At 35.1% G+C, this 20,191-nt stretch overlaps 7 non-coding genes across 7 annotated transcripts; 4 read left to right on the top strand and 3 right to left on the bottom strand.

The window, feature by feature from the left end:
• Positions 1-49: 49 nt before the first annotated feature.
• Trnav-uac lies at positions 50-122 on the top strand. The gene has a single exon. It is a non-coding gene; the product is annotated as a tRNA-Val (tRNA).
• A 3,863-nt stretch (positions 123-3,985) lies between these two features.
• Trnav-cac lies at positions 3,986-4,058 on the top strand. Its single transcript has one exon. It is a non-coding gene; the product is annotated as a tRNA-Val (tRNA).
• A 5,092-nt stretch (positions 4,059-9,150) lies between these two features.
• Positions 9,151-9,223, bottom strand: Trnav-aac. The gene has a single exon. It is a non-coding gene; the product is annotated as a tRNA-Val (tRNA).
• A 1,195-nt stretch (positions 9,224-10,418) lies between these two features.
• Trnav-cac lies at positions 10,419-10,491 on the top strand. Its single transcript has one exon. It is a non-coding gene; the product is annotated as a tRNA-Val (tRNA).
• A 671-nt stretch (positions 10,492-11,162) lies between these two features.
• Positions 11,163-11,235, bottom strand: Trnav-aac. Its single transcript has one exon. It is a non-coding gene; the product is annotated as a tRNA-Val (tRNA).
• Positions 11,236-15,853: 4,618 nt separating this feature from the next.
• On the bottom strand, positions 15,854-15,926 carry Trnav-aac. The gene has a single exon. It is a non-coding gene; the product is annotated as a tRNA-Val (tRNA).
• A 291-nt stretch (positions 15,927-16,217) lies between these two features.
• Trnav-cac lies at positions 16,218-16,290 on the top strand. Its single transcript has one exon. It is a non-coding gene; the product is annotated as a tRNA-Val (tRNA).
• Positions 16,291-20,191: the final 3,901 nt, after the last annotated feature.

The following is a 20,191-nucleotide window of genomic DNA, read 5'->3' as shown; positions in this document are numbered from 1 at the left end:
AATAATATTATTATTTATGAGCAACTTAAAACAGAAATTGAAGGTAACTGGTTTCGTGGTGTAGTGGTTATCACGTCTGCTTTACACGCAGAAGGTCGCGAGTTCGAGCCTCGCCGGAACCTTTTTTTTTTTTTCTTTCTTAAAATTATATTGTTTTGTTTTCTCTTGATTTTAACATTGCTGTAGGACTACTGCTTTAATTACCATTTACATCCCCACACCATTAAATCGTTGACTGGTTTTCGATTTTGTCTTACAGCAGCAGACGTAGACATTTTTCTGTTTATTACTAATTTTTTTATTGTTTCTTATTTTATTTTACATAATTTGTTTTTTAATAATTTGTTAACAGAGGTGCTAACACGTATTAATTTCTCAACAAACGGGGCGGGGTATGGGCGCAGGACTTAGGAACGTTAGGGGAATAAGTGTATTTTACGGCGGGTAACAGATTATAACACATTTCTGGAGAATTACTCCTTATATATTAGTTTCAAGTCTGTCTTAATTCATTAAGCAGTATTACTGGGGGAAAACCTTCTGCATTTAAACTGATTACACTTTTAAGTCTTCATAATGTAACTCAATTACGCAATCTTGGAAGATATGTGATCCAATTTACCAAATACAGAGAGCTTGTTAATTCATTCTAAACTGTGTCCATCCCAGACAACAAAGAATATGTCCAGTATGTAATACTTATAATATAGAGGATGAATATAATTTTTTGCTTGTATGTCCATGTTATAGAGACCTTAGAGTCAAATGGTCTTCAATGAACAAACTTACCAATTTGCTATCATTAAATTCAAAATTGCAAACATTATACCTAGCTAAATTTATCTACTATTCACTTATGTACAATGTTTAACATATTAAATGATTGTAAAGTAGCAATACCAGGGCCCCAACCCTAGCATTACTATATTTGTTTTCCGGGGTCAATAAACTCTATTTTTAAAAACATTTCCGAACTACACTTACCATGTTACTTTTTTTTTACTCACTCTTAGCTTATGGGCTTGCTATTAGATTGAAAGTTTACCTCACTGTAGTTCATTACTTTATTCCATTCATTTATTGCAAGGCCTTTAGGTACTAAGGATCGACTCTTAGTATTATTGTAAGCAATTTAAATATTATTTTAAACGTATTCCTAGAGTTTAGATTGCTTTGTTATAATAATGGTTTGTTATAACAAGGTTTTTGTAAAGGAACATTCGTGAGTTTGCTGCAATTGTTACGATGTTCTCGACTAACAGAGACTTTTTAACGATTGTAATTACATATCAAATATATTTTTCTGCATAAAATGTTAGTGGGTGTATATTCGCACGTACGAAATTATTTGAAGACAAAATTCAGTTTGGGCTTGTTACAAATATTAAGACGATCAGAAACACATTGAATATACAGACACTGATATTCTAAACACGAAAATATATTTAATATGTACGTTTAATCGTAGCAATATTTTATTAGTTGGAAACATCTTACAATGCAGCAAACTCAGGAATGTCCCTTTAAAGTAACTTGTCATTATGTATACAGATTAGTTTTAACTCTGTTTGCCAATATATATATATATATTTGTTTAACTTAACAGTATTTGCTAATTTTATGTTTGTATTATTTTTGTCAACATATTTCCCGATGAAACCTGAACAGGTGAAAATTCAAAACTAAATGAAAGGAATTGTGACTTCAAATGAGGCTTTTAATTTCTTTATATTGCGTACACTGTATATATATATATATATATATATATATATATATATATATATATATATATATATATATATATATATATATATATATATATATATATATATATATAACAGAATAGTTCAATAATGCCAAAACACATAATTTAATTTGTCAAAAATCATCATTTACAAGTGGCTAACCTTAGTATTCATGTGTCAGGAATGGCGTTTCCCTGCGGTACGTAGTAAAGCAGGACAAATATGTTTGTTAGGTTCGTACTCCTTTAAGACTGGAGGCGGGGTGTAGCCCAGTGGTAAAGTAAAGTTTGTTTTATTTAACGACGCCACTAGAGCACATTGACTTTTTATCTTATCATCGGCTATTGGACGTGAAACATATGGTCAATCTTAAAAAAATTGTTTTAGTAAACCCGCTGTCGCCACATAGGCTACTCTTTTACGACAGGCAGCAAGGGATCTTTTATTTGCGCTTCCCACAGGCAGGATAGCACAAACCATGTCCTTTGTTGAACCAGTTATGGATCACTGGTCGGTGCAAGTGGTTTACACCTACCCATTGAGCCTTGTGGAGCACTCACTCAGGGTTTGGAGTCGGTATCTGGATTAAAAATCCCATGCCTCGACTGGGATCCGAACCCAGTACCTACCAGCCTGTAGACCGATGGCCTAACCACGACGCCACCGAGGCCGGTCCCAGTGGGAAAGCGTTCGCTTGATGCGCGGTCGGTCTAGGATCGATCCCCGTCGATGGACCCATTGGGCTATTTCTTGCTCCAGGCAGTTCTCCACAACTGGTATAACAAAGGCCGTGGTATGTACTATCATGTCTGTGGGATAGTGCATATAAAAGATCCCTTGCTACTAGTCGAAAATAGTAGCCTATGAAGTGGCGACATCGAGTTTCCTGTATCAATATAGCCGTATATAACCGTATAACCGTAAATAAAACTGTGTTGAAAACATTTCCTTCCTTCCTTTAAGAGTTTCCATGACTATTCATGAGCAAAATCAGGCTACACGTGCGAAATGTGTATGTAAGGAAAACACCTGTGTACAGAGTTCATTCCAGCTTGCGACCGAACGTTCTAGTAACAGCCAAGTTATCAAGATTATTCATTTTAAGAATCAGATAGCTTTATCATTTTAAGAATCAGATAAAAGATAGCTCTTATTCAGAGAATCAAAATTACGGATTTGTCATTAAAAACTGATAGGTAATTTATGCTAAAAGCTTGGAAGTATTCATTAAAATAAACTTTAATATTTAGTGAAAAACATTACCAGGTTTTGGCGATGCTCGAACTTGCGGCCTTCTGCGTGTTAAGGAGAAGTGATAACCACTACATCACGAAACCGATACCTACAACGTTCATTATAGGTCTAATGGAAGATCTGTGTTTACTATCTTTCTACAAATAAACAATCCAGAAATTTAGATGTCGTTTTAAGTCGTTTCTCCTCTTGCCGGTAGGTAACATACCTAAACAATGGAAAGAGTTCGACCCATACCACTCTATATCAAAGGATCTAAAGACTAACCCTAACCCTATCCTAACCATTGAAGGAGGGTGGGGGGTGGGTACGGGTCGAACTCATGCCGATGTGACAACCACTACTCCACGAAATTAGGTACCGTTGATATCTCATTCAAGTGACACATAATGTAGCCTGCTGTAACACCCTGTAAATAGTGCACGTGGTACATCCTTTCTACAGCCACAACTGTACTTTGAACACAAAATAAATATTTGTATAAACTACAGAAGAGCGATAGCTTTTTGGCATCAGTAAAAAAAAGAGTAAAGTTTGTTTTATTTAACGACGCCGCTAGAGCACATTGATTTTTTATCTTATCATCGGCTATTGGACGTCAAACATAATATGGTCATTCTGACACTGTTTTTAGAGGAAACCCGCTGTCGCCACATAGGCTACTCTTTTTACGACAGGCAGCAAGGGATCTTTTATTTGCGCTTCCCACAGGCAGGATAGCACAAACCATGGCCTTTGTTGAACCAGTTATGGATCACTGGTCGGTGCAAGTGGTTTACACCTACCCATTGAGCCTTGCGGAGCACTCACTCAGGGTTTGGAGTCGGTATCTCGATTAAAAATCCCATGCCTCGACTGGGATCCGAACCCAGTACCTACCAGCCTGTAGACCGATGGCCTGCCACGACGCCACCGAGGCCGGTTTTGGCATCAGTATTACAGTAGGCTACATTATGTGTCACTTGAATGACATACAAACGTTAACTGGTTTCGTGGTGTAGTGGTTATCACGTCTGCTTCACACGCAGAAGGTCGCGAGTTCGAGCCTCGCCAAAACCTTCACTTTATCCCCTTGTAATATTAATAATAATAATAAAATTAATAAAAGAGTTTCTGTCTGAGCAGTAATAGATGTTTAATGACATCCCAGCACGAAAAGTACGTGGGCTACTGGGTGTCAAATTGTGGTAAATGCAAAAATAAAGTGATCATTTATCCAAGTTAAATTAAAACACAGTGTAAAGAACTGTGTACGAAAAATACACAGATAGATAAAATTAAAATTTAGAATAAAAGTCATGTTTTCTTTTTTAAACGTATCATATCTAAACTAAAATGTATTTATTAGGTTATATTTTAGTATAATTTAAGTTCAACACTGACTGCTAATGGAAAAATAGGAGTATATTATATCAGAATTATTAAATGTCTGACATTCATGTGTTATGATAATCTGGTTTTAAGTTAAATCTGGCTTTGGGTTATGTAATATGGACGTTTTTATCGTCGGGTGAAAATTCAAGTAAAAATATGGAAGATTATGTGTTTCGCTGGCTGGAGAAAATAAAATATAACTGTGGCGGACATATCTCATTATGTCCTATCATGTGTTTAAACAACGACGGCGTGCTGAAATAATAAAATAATGACTTACCTGGAGAGCAAACATGTGTTCGGCAAGGTGGCTGACATTTTGTTTTTGTCTGTTCGTATAGCCAGACCGTGATCTGTGGAGCACCTGTCTGGTGGCTTTTCGTTTTTGGAATGATTTGATTGGTCGGCGAATTAATTTACATCGTAAGTTATGAGTTCTGCACGATGTTCTTGTGGAGTGCATTCTGTTGCACACGTCTTCAGATGCCTATATAAACTGGAATCAACGCACAATCTTCAGAACTCGAAGTTAGAGTATCTCCTGTCCAGCACCGTCAGAAGTTACCACGTCAACAAAGCATGAAGGAGCGGCGACCGGTCATCTTGTTTAGCAGCCCTTGGCAGTCGTGCATTGAACTTTTCGTGATGGACTGATTTTCGTTTGGTGACTATTAGTTAATAACTTAAACGCCAGAATTCTGTGGGAAAACTTTATGTATTTAAACATATATATTTTATATAAAAACATTTAAACACTTGCTACTTGTTATGTAATTTTGTCAAGAACGTGTGTGCTCAATGTTTTAGCTATTTAGTCAATTTATTAATCGGGCAATTAGTTTATTGCATTGAATAATGTGATATTAAATATCACACAGTCTATATCTAATAATTGTATTTAATTGCATGTGATAACCTGTACACATGGCAATTGTTTAGTACCATGATTGGATAATTCGGATTTATCAATTTTGGTACACGTGACTTCTGCGGTCTATTAAAGTTTTTAATCCAGTTAGTGGTTATTGTGGATCGGGAAGGTCACAAATGGGGGCTCGTCCGGGATCCTTTTTGTAATATATGTCCTTGGATGGTATTAGGAGATTACAAATTGATCTATTTTGATTATTAGAATAGATGATAATAGTTGACTAGTTAGAGTTTTATTTTGAGCACACGTTTTGACAATTACATAATCAAGTTCACATGGATAGCATATGGTCAGTAGAACAAGTAGTTGATAATTTTATATCTAGTTTAGATGAAACTGAGATAAATTATTTAACTGTAGCACGGTTGAAAGAAATTGCTGAACACGTAGGATTAGAGTTGGACATTGGTTTGAAGAAAGCTGAAATAAAATCGTTGGTGATAGATTTCTTAAGAAATATGGCCGAAAGTAAAATTCAGTTAGATTCAAAGGTGTATACTGGTAGGGAAATTGGTAGTGTTGAACTTGATAATGAAGATAGTTTAGCTATGTTGAAACTTAAGTTGGACTTTCAGAGAGAACAATTAATGTATGAGAGGGAACAAAGAAATTTGGAGAGAGAAAATGAGAGGGAACAAAGAAATTTGGAGAGAGAAGATAGAGAAAAACATAGAGAATGGGAGACAACACAAAGATCTCTCGATAGGGATATTAAAAGTAGAGAGTTGGATAACTATAGCAAGTTTGATCCACAAAGATATATTAGGATGGTTCCTATTTTTAATGAAAATCAAGTTGATGAATTTTTTGATTGTTTTGAAAAGATAGCTCTTGGGGCTGAATGGCCAAAACGGTATTGGTGTTTATTGTTGCAATCTGCTTTGAAAGGTAAAGCACAAATGGCTTATGCAGCGCTTTCTGTTGATGATTCTTCGTCATATGACTTAGTTAAAGCTGCTATTTTAAGAGCTTATGAAAAGGTGCCTGAGGTGTACCAACAAGATTTTCGAAATCTTAGGATTTCAGGTGGACAATCTTATTTAGAGTTTTGCCAAAGAAAAAGAAAGGTTATTTCGGAAATGGTGTAGTTCAAAGTCTGTGTATAATGAATAAAAAAATATTGTTTTATTAAAACAATATTTTTGAAAAATTGGGGGGAGATGTTATGATAATCTGGTTTTAAGTTAAATCTGGCTTTGGGTTATGTAATATGGACGTTTTTATCGTCGGGTGAAAAAAAAAAATTCAAGTAAAAATATGGAAGATTATGTGTTTCGCTGGCTGGAGAAAATAAAATAAACTGTGGCGGACATATCTCATTATGTCCTATCATGTGTTTAAACAACGACGGCGTGCTGAAATAATAAAATAATGACACCTGGAGAGCAAACATGTGTTCGGCAAGGTGGCTGACATTTTGTTTTTTGTCTGTTCGTATAGCCAGACCGTGATCTGTGGAGCACCTGTCTGGTGGCTTTTCGTTTTTGGAATGATTTGATTGGTCGGCGAATTAATTTACATCGTAAGTTATGAGTTCTGCACGATGTTCTTGTGGAGTGCATTCTGTTGCACACGTCTTCAGATGCCTATATAAACTGGGAATCAACGCACATCTTCAGAACTCGAAGTTAGAGTATCTCCTGTCCAGCACCGTCAGAAGTTACCACGTCAACAAAAAGCATGAAGGAGCGGCGACCGGTCATCTTGTTTAGCAGCCCTTGGCAGTCGTGCATTGAACTTTTCGTGATGGACTGATTTTCGTTTGGTGACTATTAGTTAATAACTTAAACGCCAGAATTCTGTGGGAAAACTTTATGTATTTAAACATATATATTTTATATAAAAACATTTAAACACTTGCTACTTGTTATGTAATTTTGTCAAGAACGTGTGTGCTCAATGTTTTAGCTATTTAGTCAATTTATTAATCGGGCAATTAGTTTATTGCATTGAATAATGTGATATTAAATATCACACAGTCTATATCTAATAATTGTATTTAATTGCATGTGATAACCTGTACACATGGCAATTGTTTAGTACCATGATTGGATAATTCGGATTTATCAATTTTGGTACACGTGACTTCTGCGGTCTATTAAAGTTTTTAATCCAGTTAGTGGTTATTGTGGATCGGGAAGGTCACACATGCAACAGTCGATGATTAATAAATCAATTTGCTCTAGTGGTTTCGTTAAATAAATAAAAAATTAATAACTTTATTTTTGTTTTGCAGGCGGTTTTGTTAGATTTTGGGGGATTGATATGAGGAAGGAAATGTTTTATTTAACGACGCACTCAACACATTTTATTTACGGTTATAAAATATGGCGTCGGATTATGGTTAAGGACCACACAGATATTGAGAGAGAAAACCCGCTGTCGTCACTTCATGAGCTACTCGTTCGATTAGCAGCAAGGGATCTTTTGCATGTACCATCCCATAGACAGGATAGTACATACGTACATACACCAGTTGTGGAACATTTAGGGTTTCATATTGTAGTCCGGGAATTAAGAAATAGAAGGTAGAGATAAGAAGACAAGACAAGACAAGATAAGACAAGACAACGCCACTCCAGACCAGACCACTCCAGACCAGACCAGACCAGACTTTTAATGTACGCGTTTAGGTATAAGGATTGCTACCCCCCCCCCCAAAAACAATAATAATTATAATAATAATAATAATAATAATAAAATAATAATAATAATAATAATAATAAATAAATAAATAATAATAATCGAAATCAAAATCAAAATCAAAATCAAAACAAAGAAAGAAAACAAAGTACACAGCTTGATTTGTGCTCGAATTCAACGAAAACATACACACAAACAAATAAACAAACAAACAAACAAACAAACACACACAAACAAACACACACACACAACACACATACACATACACACGCCACACACACACTCACACACACAGACACAACACACGCACACAAACACACACACACAACACACACGCATACACACACGCACAACACACACAACACACACGCACACACACAGCACACACATACACACACAACACACAACACACATACACACAACACACCTACACACACATACGCACAACACACACACAGAACACACGCACACACACACAGACACACACAGCACACACATACACATACACACAACACACAGACAGACACACACACACAACACACACATAGCACACACAGACACAAACACACACACACAGCACACAGCACACACACACACACACATATATATACAAACACACACACGCACGCACACACATACACACACAAATAAACACACACACACACATACATACATACACACACAAACAAACACACACACACATACACACACAAACAAACACACACACACACACACACATACACACACAAACAAACACACACGCACACACAGTACGAAAATGTTGTTAATAATTGTGTCAGTTCTTATCCAGTCTCGCAGATGCAGTTTTTGGACGTACTTGGTCCTTCTCTGTTATATCTTTTTAATTTACTTTTTCATTTATATATTTTGTAATCTCCATGTGATGACGTCACACGTACCTGCTCTTATTTATTTATTTATTTGCTTAAATTTCTTTTTTCATCATATTGTACGCTTTGTATACTCATAAAAAATATACTTGTGTAGATATGTGAGAATGATATCTCCTATCTGCACTGTCCCTTCTATCCTAGTTGACTACTATGATTTTATTTCAGTCTTTCTTTCTTTAACCTTTTTTGGTTTGTTGTTCTTCTTTATCTTCTACTTTTTTTAAACAATGCAAATTATTGGTCACAGACAAATTATTATTAATTATAAGTATATTAAAAATTTAAAATGAGGTTTCGGCGAGGCTCGAACTCGCGACCTTCTGCGTGTTAAGCAGACGTGATAACCACTACACCACAAAACCGATATCTATTGACGTGCATTATCATGTTTTTAATGCATTGGGAAAATACTATTTTTACTCTTTTTTTTTAAATTTAGTATTAATAATATATTTTTCTTTTTTTACTTAGACTACTTTATATTTAACTAGTACACATTTAGTTAATACACATCGAATCTACGACCTTGTTATATCACGTATAATACAATGTACACCGTAATTTGTAACAATGTCAACATCTGTTTCCATTTTTCGGTGCATATATCATTTATGAGCAAAATAAATCAGAAATTGAAAATAACTGGTTTCGTGGTGTAGTGGTTATCACGTCTGCTTTACACGATGAAGCTCGCGAGTTCGAGCCTCGCCGGAACCTTTGTTATATATTTTTTTGTGTTTGCTCCTGATTTTAACATTGCTGCAGGGCTACTGCATTAATTACCATTTACATCCCCACACCATTCAATCGTCAACTGTTTTTCGACGTAGTCATTTTTCTGTTTATTACTTCTTCTTCTTCTTTTTTTTTTACATAATTTGTGTTTTAATATTTTTGCTAACAGAGGTGCTGACACATATATTGATTTCTCAACAAACGGGGCGGGGTACGGGCGCAGGACTTAGGAAGGTTGGGGAATAAGTGTATTTTACAGCGATTAACATAATATGACACATTTCGGGAGAATGACTCCTTAGTTTCAAGTCTGTCTTAATTCATTATATTAAGCAGTCTTACTGTAGGGAAAAACCCTTCTGCATTTAAACTGATTACAATTTTAAGTTTTCCGAATGTAATTCATAGGCAATTGCTTTGGCAAGTAAATTAATTGAATTAAATTTCCGAACAGCACTTAACATGTTACTTGATTTTTATTCACTCTTAGCTCAAGGGCTTTCTATTAGATTGATCGTTCACCTCATTGTGGTTCATTACTTTATTCCATTCATTTACTGCAAGGCCTTTATGTACTAAGTATCGACACTTAGCATTATTGTAAGCAATTTTAAATATTATTTTAAACGTATTCTTAGATTTAAGATTAGTTTGTTATAATAATGGTTTGTTATAATAAGTGGGTTTTTTAAGTAAGTTGTCATTATGTATACAGATTTGTTTTTGTTTGGGTGTTTTTTTGGGGTGTGGTTTTGGGGTGGGAGGTGTTATTATTGTTTTAACTTAACTGTATTTACTAGTTTTATGTTTGTATTGCTAACTGGTTTCGTGGTGTAGTGGTTATCACGTCTGCTTCACACGCAGAAGGTCGCGAGTTCGAGCCTCGCCGAAACCTTCTTTTCCCCCTTTTTTTTTTTTTTTTTTTAATCTAATAAAAGTTTTTCTGTCTGAGCAATAAAGACAGCCTTCTGATTGTATCATGTCTAAACTAAAATTTATTTATTACGTTATATTTTTAGCATAATTTAAATGTTTTTTTTTTTTAAATCATGTCTTTATTGTTGCATTTGTTTGTGTTCAGTCTGTGGGTATGTACATATAAAACATTCCTGACTGCTAATGGAAAAATAAATCAATGTGCTGTAGTGGTTTCGTTAAATAAATTTTTAAAACTTTATTTTCGTTTTGGAGGCAGTTTTGTTAGATTTGGCGGGATTGATAGGGGTGCTAGGGTTTTATCTTATGGTCCTGGAATTAACAAATAAAAAGTAGGGACGAGACGAGACCAGATGAGATGAGACAAGAAAAAAAACTTAAAATAAACTTTTAAAACAAAGACTGAAAACAAAATACACACACACAACAAAAGGTTTCAGGCCAGCTAATTTTGTCCGAATATCTCTATCGTTCTTCCCTGAATTTGAAGATTTGCGCCAGCATTAGTGGGAGGGTAGTCGACCCAACACCTCCACCATGCCTCGTACAAAACAAGCAAGTAGGCAATGCACATTATTGGTCACAATCTAAGAATAAACAAATATTAAAGGAATGTTAAAAATAAAAACGAGGTTTCGGCGAGGCTCGAACTCGCGACCTTCTGCGTGTTAAGCAGACGTGATAACCACTACACCACGAAACCAATAAATATTAACGTCTAGTATTATGTTTTTAATGAATTGAGCAAATACTGTTTTTACTTCTTTTTTTATTTAGTATAAATAATATCTTTTTATTTTCACTTAGTATCATTAGTCTATTTTTATATATATATATATTTGATTAGTACACATTTAGTTAATATACATCGAATCTATGACCTTGTTATATCACGTATAATACAATGTACAGCGTAATTTGTAAGAATTTGAACATCTACTTCCACTTTTCTTGTTGTTCCTAACCTATTATTACATATTTTACTAATTAGTATAGACGCAATACCATGTTACATGTATATTTACACGTTTGTCTGATGTCGCTGTTTTTTCGTAATTATGTAAATTTATTATATAATTACAAATTTTCCGAATTTATACGATTTACTGTATTCTGATTTGGCTGACGTCACTAAAAAACCAAGTGTTATCCTTCCATAAACCTCATAAAAATACGTCATCACGGAAGACCAAGATCGAAATAACCGCACAACACCAACAGTCACTACACGTAAACAAAAGTTAATATCAGGGTCACTTTGCGATAGAAAAAAACAAGACAAATCTGCACATGAAATTGTTTCATTTTTTAAAAAGAAGTTACAATAAAGATATATACACTGTTTTTGTTGATTCAATACTTATTTTTATTTTTAGCGGACAATTTCCAATAGTATGCATACATGTATTCCTACGCTTATTTACAGAACATGGTTGACGGTAAGAATGAAAGAAATTATTTTCGAGTGTTTTAAGGTACACTTCTTGCGATTTTATACCATTTGTGACTTTTATACATCGATAAATTCCTAAAAAATAAGAAACAATTCTTATATAAAATTATGTTTAAACCTATAGACTTTATTTACACTCGGGTCGTTACACAACGGCATAGGAGGAATGTATACATAAACATTTTGTTATATACACGTGACAAGATGGTAGACAGTAAATACACTAATTACAATACATTCAAAAACACATACACAAACACATACAATCACGCACATCAATATATTATGTAATAATACAGATATTTGATACAGCTATACGGGTATCCAAGTTCTTATAAACGAATAGATTGTTAAACTTGTATATGGTGCAGTGGATAATGATAATATTTTATTAAATATGTTTGGTTTTGATGGTGTTTATAATCAAGGGCGTTTGAATTCATTAGTTATTATATTTATGAAATATGCTAAATTCTTTAGGGTACTAATTCGTTTAATCTCCATTAGTTCTCTAAATTTATAAGTACTTGGTCGCGTATAATAATATGGGTGTAGTAACTGGATCCTTGAATTATGGAAAAAAATGGCAAATAAAAAGATAATGGAACTCGTCGCCAATGTCCATTACATTACATAATGTACAAATTCTATCTTCTATGAGTATGTTATTCCAACGTCCAATTTCAACGGGTAGGTAATGGTTAGACGTTCTAAATTTTAAGAATGTTGTCCACAGTTTTTCTGGTAGTTTATTAACATAGCTTTCGAAAAATAGTTGTTCTTTATATTATCGGTAAGTGTTGCCTCTCGATGACAGTGATGTGTTATTTTTCTTTGTTTGTAAATACTGATTGCATTGTCTTTGTTTAATTTCTTGTGAGAGACAATTTACTGATATGAAAGATTGCCTTATCCAGATATCACCCATTCCCAAGTTATTCAGTGTGTTTTTAGCAGTATTAATCCAGTTATAGTTAGTTCCGTTAGTAAGGTGGTCATTTAACATAATTTTGTATAAAAGAGTAGACAATTGTTTTTGTTTTCCTGATATCAGTCGCGCCCAGTAACATACCATTCTTCTATATATAGTTAACTCGACAGGCGTTCTCCGTAACTCTCCATAAAGCGTAAATATTGGTGTTGCGTTCTTAACAGGTATGGTGTGTCTTAGAAAGTTTATTTGTACAGAATTAAATATATCAACTTTTTCATATCCCCATATTTCGCATCCATATAATAAAACTGGCAGAACCATTGGGTCAAACATTTTAAGTTTACATTCGGTTGACAGATAGTTGTCCTTTGATTTTGATAGTACAAAGTACATGGCCTTGGTAGCCTGTTGTTTAAGTCTATTCTTAGTAACTCGAAAGTTGTTTAATTTTGTAAAAGTAATTCCTACGTATTTGTATTTTTTCACATTTTCTAATGTTTTATTTCCAATCTTAAAATTATGTTTATAATCTCTAGTGTTACCGTTAAAAATCAATATTTTCGTTTTGTTACCTTTTATTTTAAGTTTCCATTTATTGCAATATTGATAAAACATATTTAAGGTGTGTTGCAGGTCTGCTGCAGTGGTTGATAATAGGGCAGTATCGTCTGCATATAACAACCAAAGCATGTGTAAAGCAATATCTATTGTGTGATCTTGGTTGTCTGTTGTAGGGGAAACCCCTTCACATCCATGGCTAGATAAATAATCTTCTAAATCATTCAAATACAGGGAGAATAGAATAGGGGATACATTTTCACCTTGACGAATACCGTTGTTACATGGAAATAAAGTAGATTGCTGGTTATTTACGACAGTCATTGATTTAAGACCTTGATACATTTGATGGATAATTTAAAAACAAATTACCAGTTATGTTATGCTGTAGTAGTTTATGCCAAAGCTGTATTCTAAGTACCGTATCGAATGCTTTCTCAAAATCCACAAAAGCGCAATATAATTTCTTTTTCCTTTTTTTACAAGATATCTATTAAGTGATGTAATGTAAAAATATGGTCTGTAGTTGAATAGCCTTTACGGAACGCGGTTTGGGCCTCACTAATGGTATTATTTTCCTCAATAAATAAACTTAAACGGTTATTAAGTAAAGCTGTGAACAGTTTAGAGCAGCAGCAAAGTAATGTGATTGATCGGTAATTTTCGGGATGAAGCCGACTTCCTTTGTTTTTAAAAATTGGTATAATAATACCGGTATGCCATTCATCTGGTAAGACTCCATTATCAAAAATAGTATTAAAAAGTTTAACATAAACTGGCATGAGCGATGTAGCGGTTAATTAAATGTATTCGTTAACTACTCTATCAACACCTGCTGCTTTATGATATTTTAGTTGTTTTATGGCTTTCATTATTTCATCTGCACTGAATTTTTCATTAATAATACTGTCATTGTTTACTTCATATAATACTTCATCCATGTTAAAATCAAATACGTTATCATTATTGGGTTAGCCCTTGTTTAAGTTGCTGAAATAGATGAATTGAATTACATTTCCGAGCAGCTCTTACCATGGTACTTGAATTTTACTCACTCTTAGCTTATGGGCTTGCTATTAGATGGATAGTTTACCACACTGTAGTTCATTACTTTATTCCATTCATTTATTGTAAGTCCTTTAGATACTAAGGATCGACTCTTAACATTACTGTAAGCAATTTTAAATATTATTTTAAACGATTAGAGTTTAGACTGTAATCATGGTTTGTTATAATAAGTTTTTTTAATGTAAGTTGTCTACAGATTAGTTTTAACTCTATTTGCTAATAGTTGTTTGTTTCTTTTGTTGGGTTTTTAGTTGTTGTTTTTGTTGTTTTTAACTTAACTGTATTTGCTAGTTTTATGTTTGTATTGTTTTGTCAACATATTTCCCGATGAATCCTGAACAGACAAAAATTCTAAAATAAATAAAAGGGAATTGTGACTTCAAAGGAGGTTTTTAATTTGTTTATAGGCCTAATGCGCACACTGTATATATTATCTAATAGGTCAATAATGCCAAAACAAATAATTTAATTTGTCAAAAATCATCAATTACAAGTGGCTAATCTTAGGATTCATGTGTCAGGAATGGTATTTTCCTGGGGTACGTAGTAAAGCAGGACAAATACCTTTGTTAGGTTCGTACTCCTTTAAGAGTTGTCATGAGTATTCATGAGCAAACTCGGGCGGCACGTGCGATGCGAAATGTGTGCATACGGAAAACACGTGTGTACAGAGTTCATTCCAGCTTGCGACCGAACGTTGCAGTAACAGCCAAGTTATCATGATTTATTCATTTTAAGAATCAGATAACTTTATCATTTTAAGAATCGGATAACTTTATGTTTTAAGTATAAGGCATGTTTTAATAAAATATTACTTTAAGCGCTTATTTACGAAAGCAAAACTACGGATTTCTCATTAAAGGGACAGACCCTAGTTTCAGCCCATGAAAATTAACACTAAGTTTAGTTAATCTACAAACCTGTAACACATTTGAATAAAGTTATAATTGAGTGAAACAAGAGTCTGTGACTTTGAAATGGTGAAATACCCTCTCAAAATAGACTAAATCTCAACTCCATAACTGTTACCTCTCAGACGCACGTGCATTTTTAAAAATATGCGAAATGCATTTTGTGATATTAAAAACAACAGGATGACCAAAAACACTTCGAATGTAAGGAAATTGATAATCTAAACCATAAAATCTAAGTAAAGTATGATTTCAGTTATCAAAAACGGTTCTAATAGTAAAACAAAAAATATGCCTTAGTGTTTAAAAACTAGGGAATTTCCCTTTAAAAATTGATAGGTAATTTATGCTATAAGCTTGGAAGCATAAACTTTAGTATTTAGAGAAAAACATTACCAGGTTTCGGCGAGGCTCGAACTCGCGGCCTTCTGCGTGTTAAGCAGACGTGATAACCACTACACCACGAAACCGATACCTATAACGTGCATTATAGGACTAATGCAGGGTCTGCATCAAGCATGTGTTTATTATCCTACAAATAAACAATCCAGAAGTTTAGATGTCTTTTTGACTAGTTTCTCCTTTTGCCGATAGGTAACATACCTAAACAAAACCTATCACTATTCTGTAGTTTATACAAATATTTATTTTGTGTTCAAACTACTGTTGTGGTTGTGGAAAGGATGTACCACTTGCACTATTTACAGGGTACTACAGTAGGCTACATTATGTGTCACTTGAATGAGATACCTAGGTTAACTGGTTTCGTGGTGTAGTGGTTATCACGTCTGCTTCACACGCAGAAGGTCGCGAGTTCGAGCCTCGCCGAAACCTTTACTATTTTTTCCTCTGTAATGAAAAAAAGCCTATGGTTAATGCAAAAACAAGTGATGATTTAAATCAATATAAAAATCCAACAGTTAAATTAAAACGCAGTGTAAAGAACTGGGATAAAAAAAAAAATACAAATATCACAGATAGATAAAATTAAAATTTAGAATAAAAGTCCTTATCTCGAACAAACTGTAATTCCATCAGATTTCTTTGACCAAATATATCTTTTCTAGTTTCTTTCAGATGCATACACTCTACTATTTGAAATTCGGTGTCCGGTCAGATTACACCGAGCATGAGCGATAAAGACAGCCTCTTGTGTTTGAGGTTTTATTTTTTAAACGTATCATGTCTAAACTAAAATGTATTTATTAGGTTATATTTTAGCATAATTTAAGTTCAAAATTTTTTAAAACAAAATTTAAAGCCTTTATTGTTTCATTTGTTTTGGGTTCTGCCTGTGCATATAAAACATTCCTGACTGCTAATGGAAACATAGGACTATATTATATCAGAATTATTAAATGTTTGAGATTCATGCAACAGCTGATGATTAATAATCAATGTGTGTTAGGATATATGGGGTTAATCATTGTTAGAATATATGGGGTTAACTTTAAATTCGTAGTTCAAGTTCAAGGGGGTAAATTAAGCCATATAAAATAGTTTCTACTTGGGAGGGGAGATACTGGTCCGGATGTGTGTAATTAGCAAACCCGTGTCTCGCTCAGTGCTGAGATAAGAGCGTTTATGTTTAATTGTTGGCACCAGGGAGGAAGGGCTAACCTTGTCAGCACACATTAATTTGCATACTGTTTTTCTTTGCTTGTTTTATATATTGCTGTAGTTAGAAATAAAATCAGTTTTCACTTGGTCTCTTTGGTTGTCTGATGGTGTCAGATGGGTAGTGATCTTAGAACTTAACAACTGGGGGCTCGTCCGGGATTGTATAGTGAAAACTCACCCGTTCAATTCTAAGAACTACGTTGTGCAAGATGTCAGATGTTGGTGCTGAAGAAATGCAGCCTGATCAAGAATTGGTTGAACTTTTGGAAATGGACAAACAAAAACTAACAAAGAAACAATTACAGAAAGTACATGACAAAGAAGTAGAAATGGCTCGAATGAAATTTCAATTGGAAATGGAGAAGTTAAGAATGGAAAGAGAAAGAGAGAAGGAAGAAATGAATTTTAGGATAAAAGAACTTGAATTAGACAATGCTAAACAAATTAAAACTTTGGAAGTGGAATTACAGAAATCAAAAGATACACAGGAGTTAAAATGTTCGAGTTTGTCCATGAAAGTGAAAATGCAACCGTTTGATGTTAAAAAGGAAGATATTTTAACATATCTATCCGAGTTTGAGGCTGTGGCCCAACAAGCCGGGTGGGATGATAAGGTTAAAGTGCTGCAGCTAAGAACCTTATTACTCGGTGTTGCACGAGAAGTAGCACGCGAATCAAGCCAGGACTTTAAGGGTCTGAAGAGGGCGTTGGTTACCAGGTTTGGACGGCGACCGGCGGACTACTTTGTTTTGCTTGATCAAATCAAGCGGAAGGGGAAAGAGACATACAGGGGATTGAACTCTCGTATACGGATGTACGTGGAGAGGTTTCTCGATGATAAAGATCCAACTGACCAGCTGTGTGAAGCTTTCTTTCTAAAAGCATTACCTCCAGCACAAGCACAGTGGACTGTGAGAAACAAAGGTTCAGGCAGTGTAGTGGAAGCGGCGGAAGATTACGTAGAATCAGACACTACAATCAGAGAAAACCGAGATCAGCATGATGGAAGGAATCATTCAAGACAAATAAAACCAGATATCAAGTGTTTTATATGTCACAAACAGGGTCATCTGGCACGCCACTGTAGAAAACGATACGGTGACAGCCGAAATCAAGCGACTTTCTTTATCCAAAATCACCAGACAAATAAGCTAATCTACCTACCTGGAAAGGTGAATGGAAAAAACATTTCATTTGTTAAGGACACAGGATGTGAACTAACTTTAATAAAGGCAAAGTTTGTTCCCCCAATCTGCATTCTAGAGGGACAGAGCACAGTGCTGTATACAGCAGTAGGGCAACCATTCAATGCCAAACTTGCTGTTGTGGAGATAGACACTCCATTTTACTCTGGACATGTACAGGTTGGTGGTGTGCCGGGTTTGGTTGAAGATGCTTTACTTGGAATCGATATCATTGACAGAAAAGCCAAAGTTAATGCAGTGACAAGAGCCCAAGCTCAAGCAGAAGAAATACTTGAATTCCCTCAGGTACAAAAACAAATGGCTGAAACATCAGAAATAAATGAGAATATCCTGCCAAATGCTGAGACATTAGCGACCCAACAACGGGAAGATGAAACACTGAACAAGATTCGAGAAACTGCTCTGAAGACAGAAGAAGAAGCAAGATCTGAATCCAGTGCTTTCTTCTGGAAGACTCAATTCTTTATCGTCACTGGAGAACCAAAGATAATTCCAAAGAAGGAAAGCAATTAGTTGTTCCACAGTCTATGAGAAAGAAGATATTAGAACTGGCTCATGACAGACCACTAGCTGGACATCTTAGTGTTGAAAAAACCAAACAGAGAATCATGGCAAGGTTCTATTGGCCTGGAGTACTCAAAGAGGTTGCTGGACACTGTAAAACGTGCGACGTCTGCCAGAAGTTTGCCAAAAAGAAACCAGGCGAAATCGCACCAATGCAGACAGTACCAAAAGTCACTGAACCTTTCAGAAAAATATCCATAGATATTGTCGGTCCACTGGCCAGAACAAAGAAAGGTAACAAGTTTATTTTAACCATTGTAGATGAAGCCACACGTTATCCAGAGGCCTTTGCTCTGAAGTCAATTGAAGCAGAGGTGATTGCTGATAAACTGATTGAAATGTTTAGCAGGACAGGTGTACCTGAGGTAATCTTGACGGACCAAGGCTCGAACTTCACAAGTACATTGATGAAGCAGTTATATGACATTCTTGGAGTCAAGGGTGTGACAACATCGCCGTATAATCCCAAGGCGAATGGTGTTGTTGAACGTTTTAATGGAACTTTAAAAGCAATGCTGAAAAAGTTATCCATGAGTGGTAGTGATGACTGGGATGTTCTGTTGCCATATACATTATTTGCGTACAGAGAGGTACCACATCAGGAGACCGGGTTTGCACCATTTGAGCTTTTGTATGGATGGCCTGTTCATGGACCTCTGGATCTTGTATATGAAGCCATGACGGGACAGTCTGAAAATGGTCAGACATTGTTGGATCACACTACTAAGGTCAGGGAACGCCTGGCACTAGTTACCAGTGTGGTTGAGAAAAACTTGACAAGACGACATGAGTATACCAAGGCATGGTATGACAGAAAAAAACAGGCCAAGGAACGGAAGTTTTGGCCTGGTGACCAGGTACTGGTTTTGTTGCCGTCCAGTTCAAAGAAGATGCTTGCACAATGGCAGGGTCCGTTCAGAGTGGTAAAGCAAGTGTCTGATGTCAATTATTCAGTTCAAGTTGGCGGTCGTCGAGTATGTGTTGTATATCACATCAATTTGTTGAGAAAATATCATCCCAGAACTATCATGTATGTTGGTGCACATAATGATACTGAAGAAGAGGAATCGAGTGGATTTATCTTTCCTGATGACACTGAGTCTTACCGAGATGTCAGAATCAATCCGGTGCTGTCACAAGAACAAAAAGAACAACTGCGAGCAATCTGTGAAGAATTCTCAGATGTACTGACTTCAAAGCCTGGCTGTACAGACTTGATAGAACATGATATCAAGTTGACATCTGATACCACTATCTGTCAAGCGCCTTACAGAATTCCCCATTCTAAGTTGGGTGAAGTCAAGAATGCCATTGACGATCTACTAAAGCAAGGGCTGATCAAAGTG

Source organism: Gigantopelta aegis, chromosome 3 (genome assembly GCF_016097555.1).
Source record: "Gigantopelta aegis isolate Gae_Host chromosome 3, Gae_host_genome, whole genome shotgun sequence".
NCBI classification, from domain to species: domain Eukaryota; kingdom Metazoa; phylum Mollusca; class Gastropoda; order Neomphalida; family Peltospiridae; genus Gigantopelta; species Gigantopelta aegis.
Note: the sequence above shows the minus strand (reverse complement) of the source record. Positions and strands in the feature narration are given on the sequence as shown.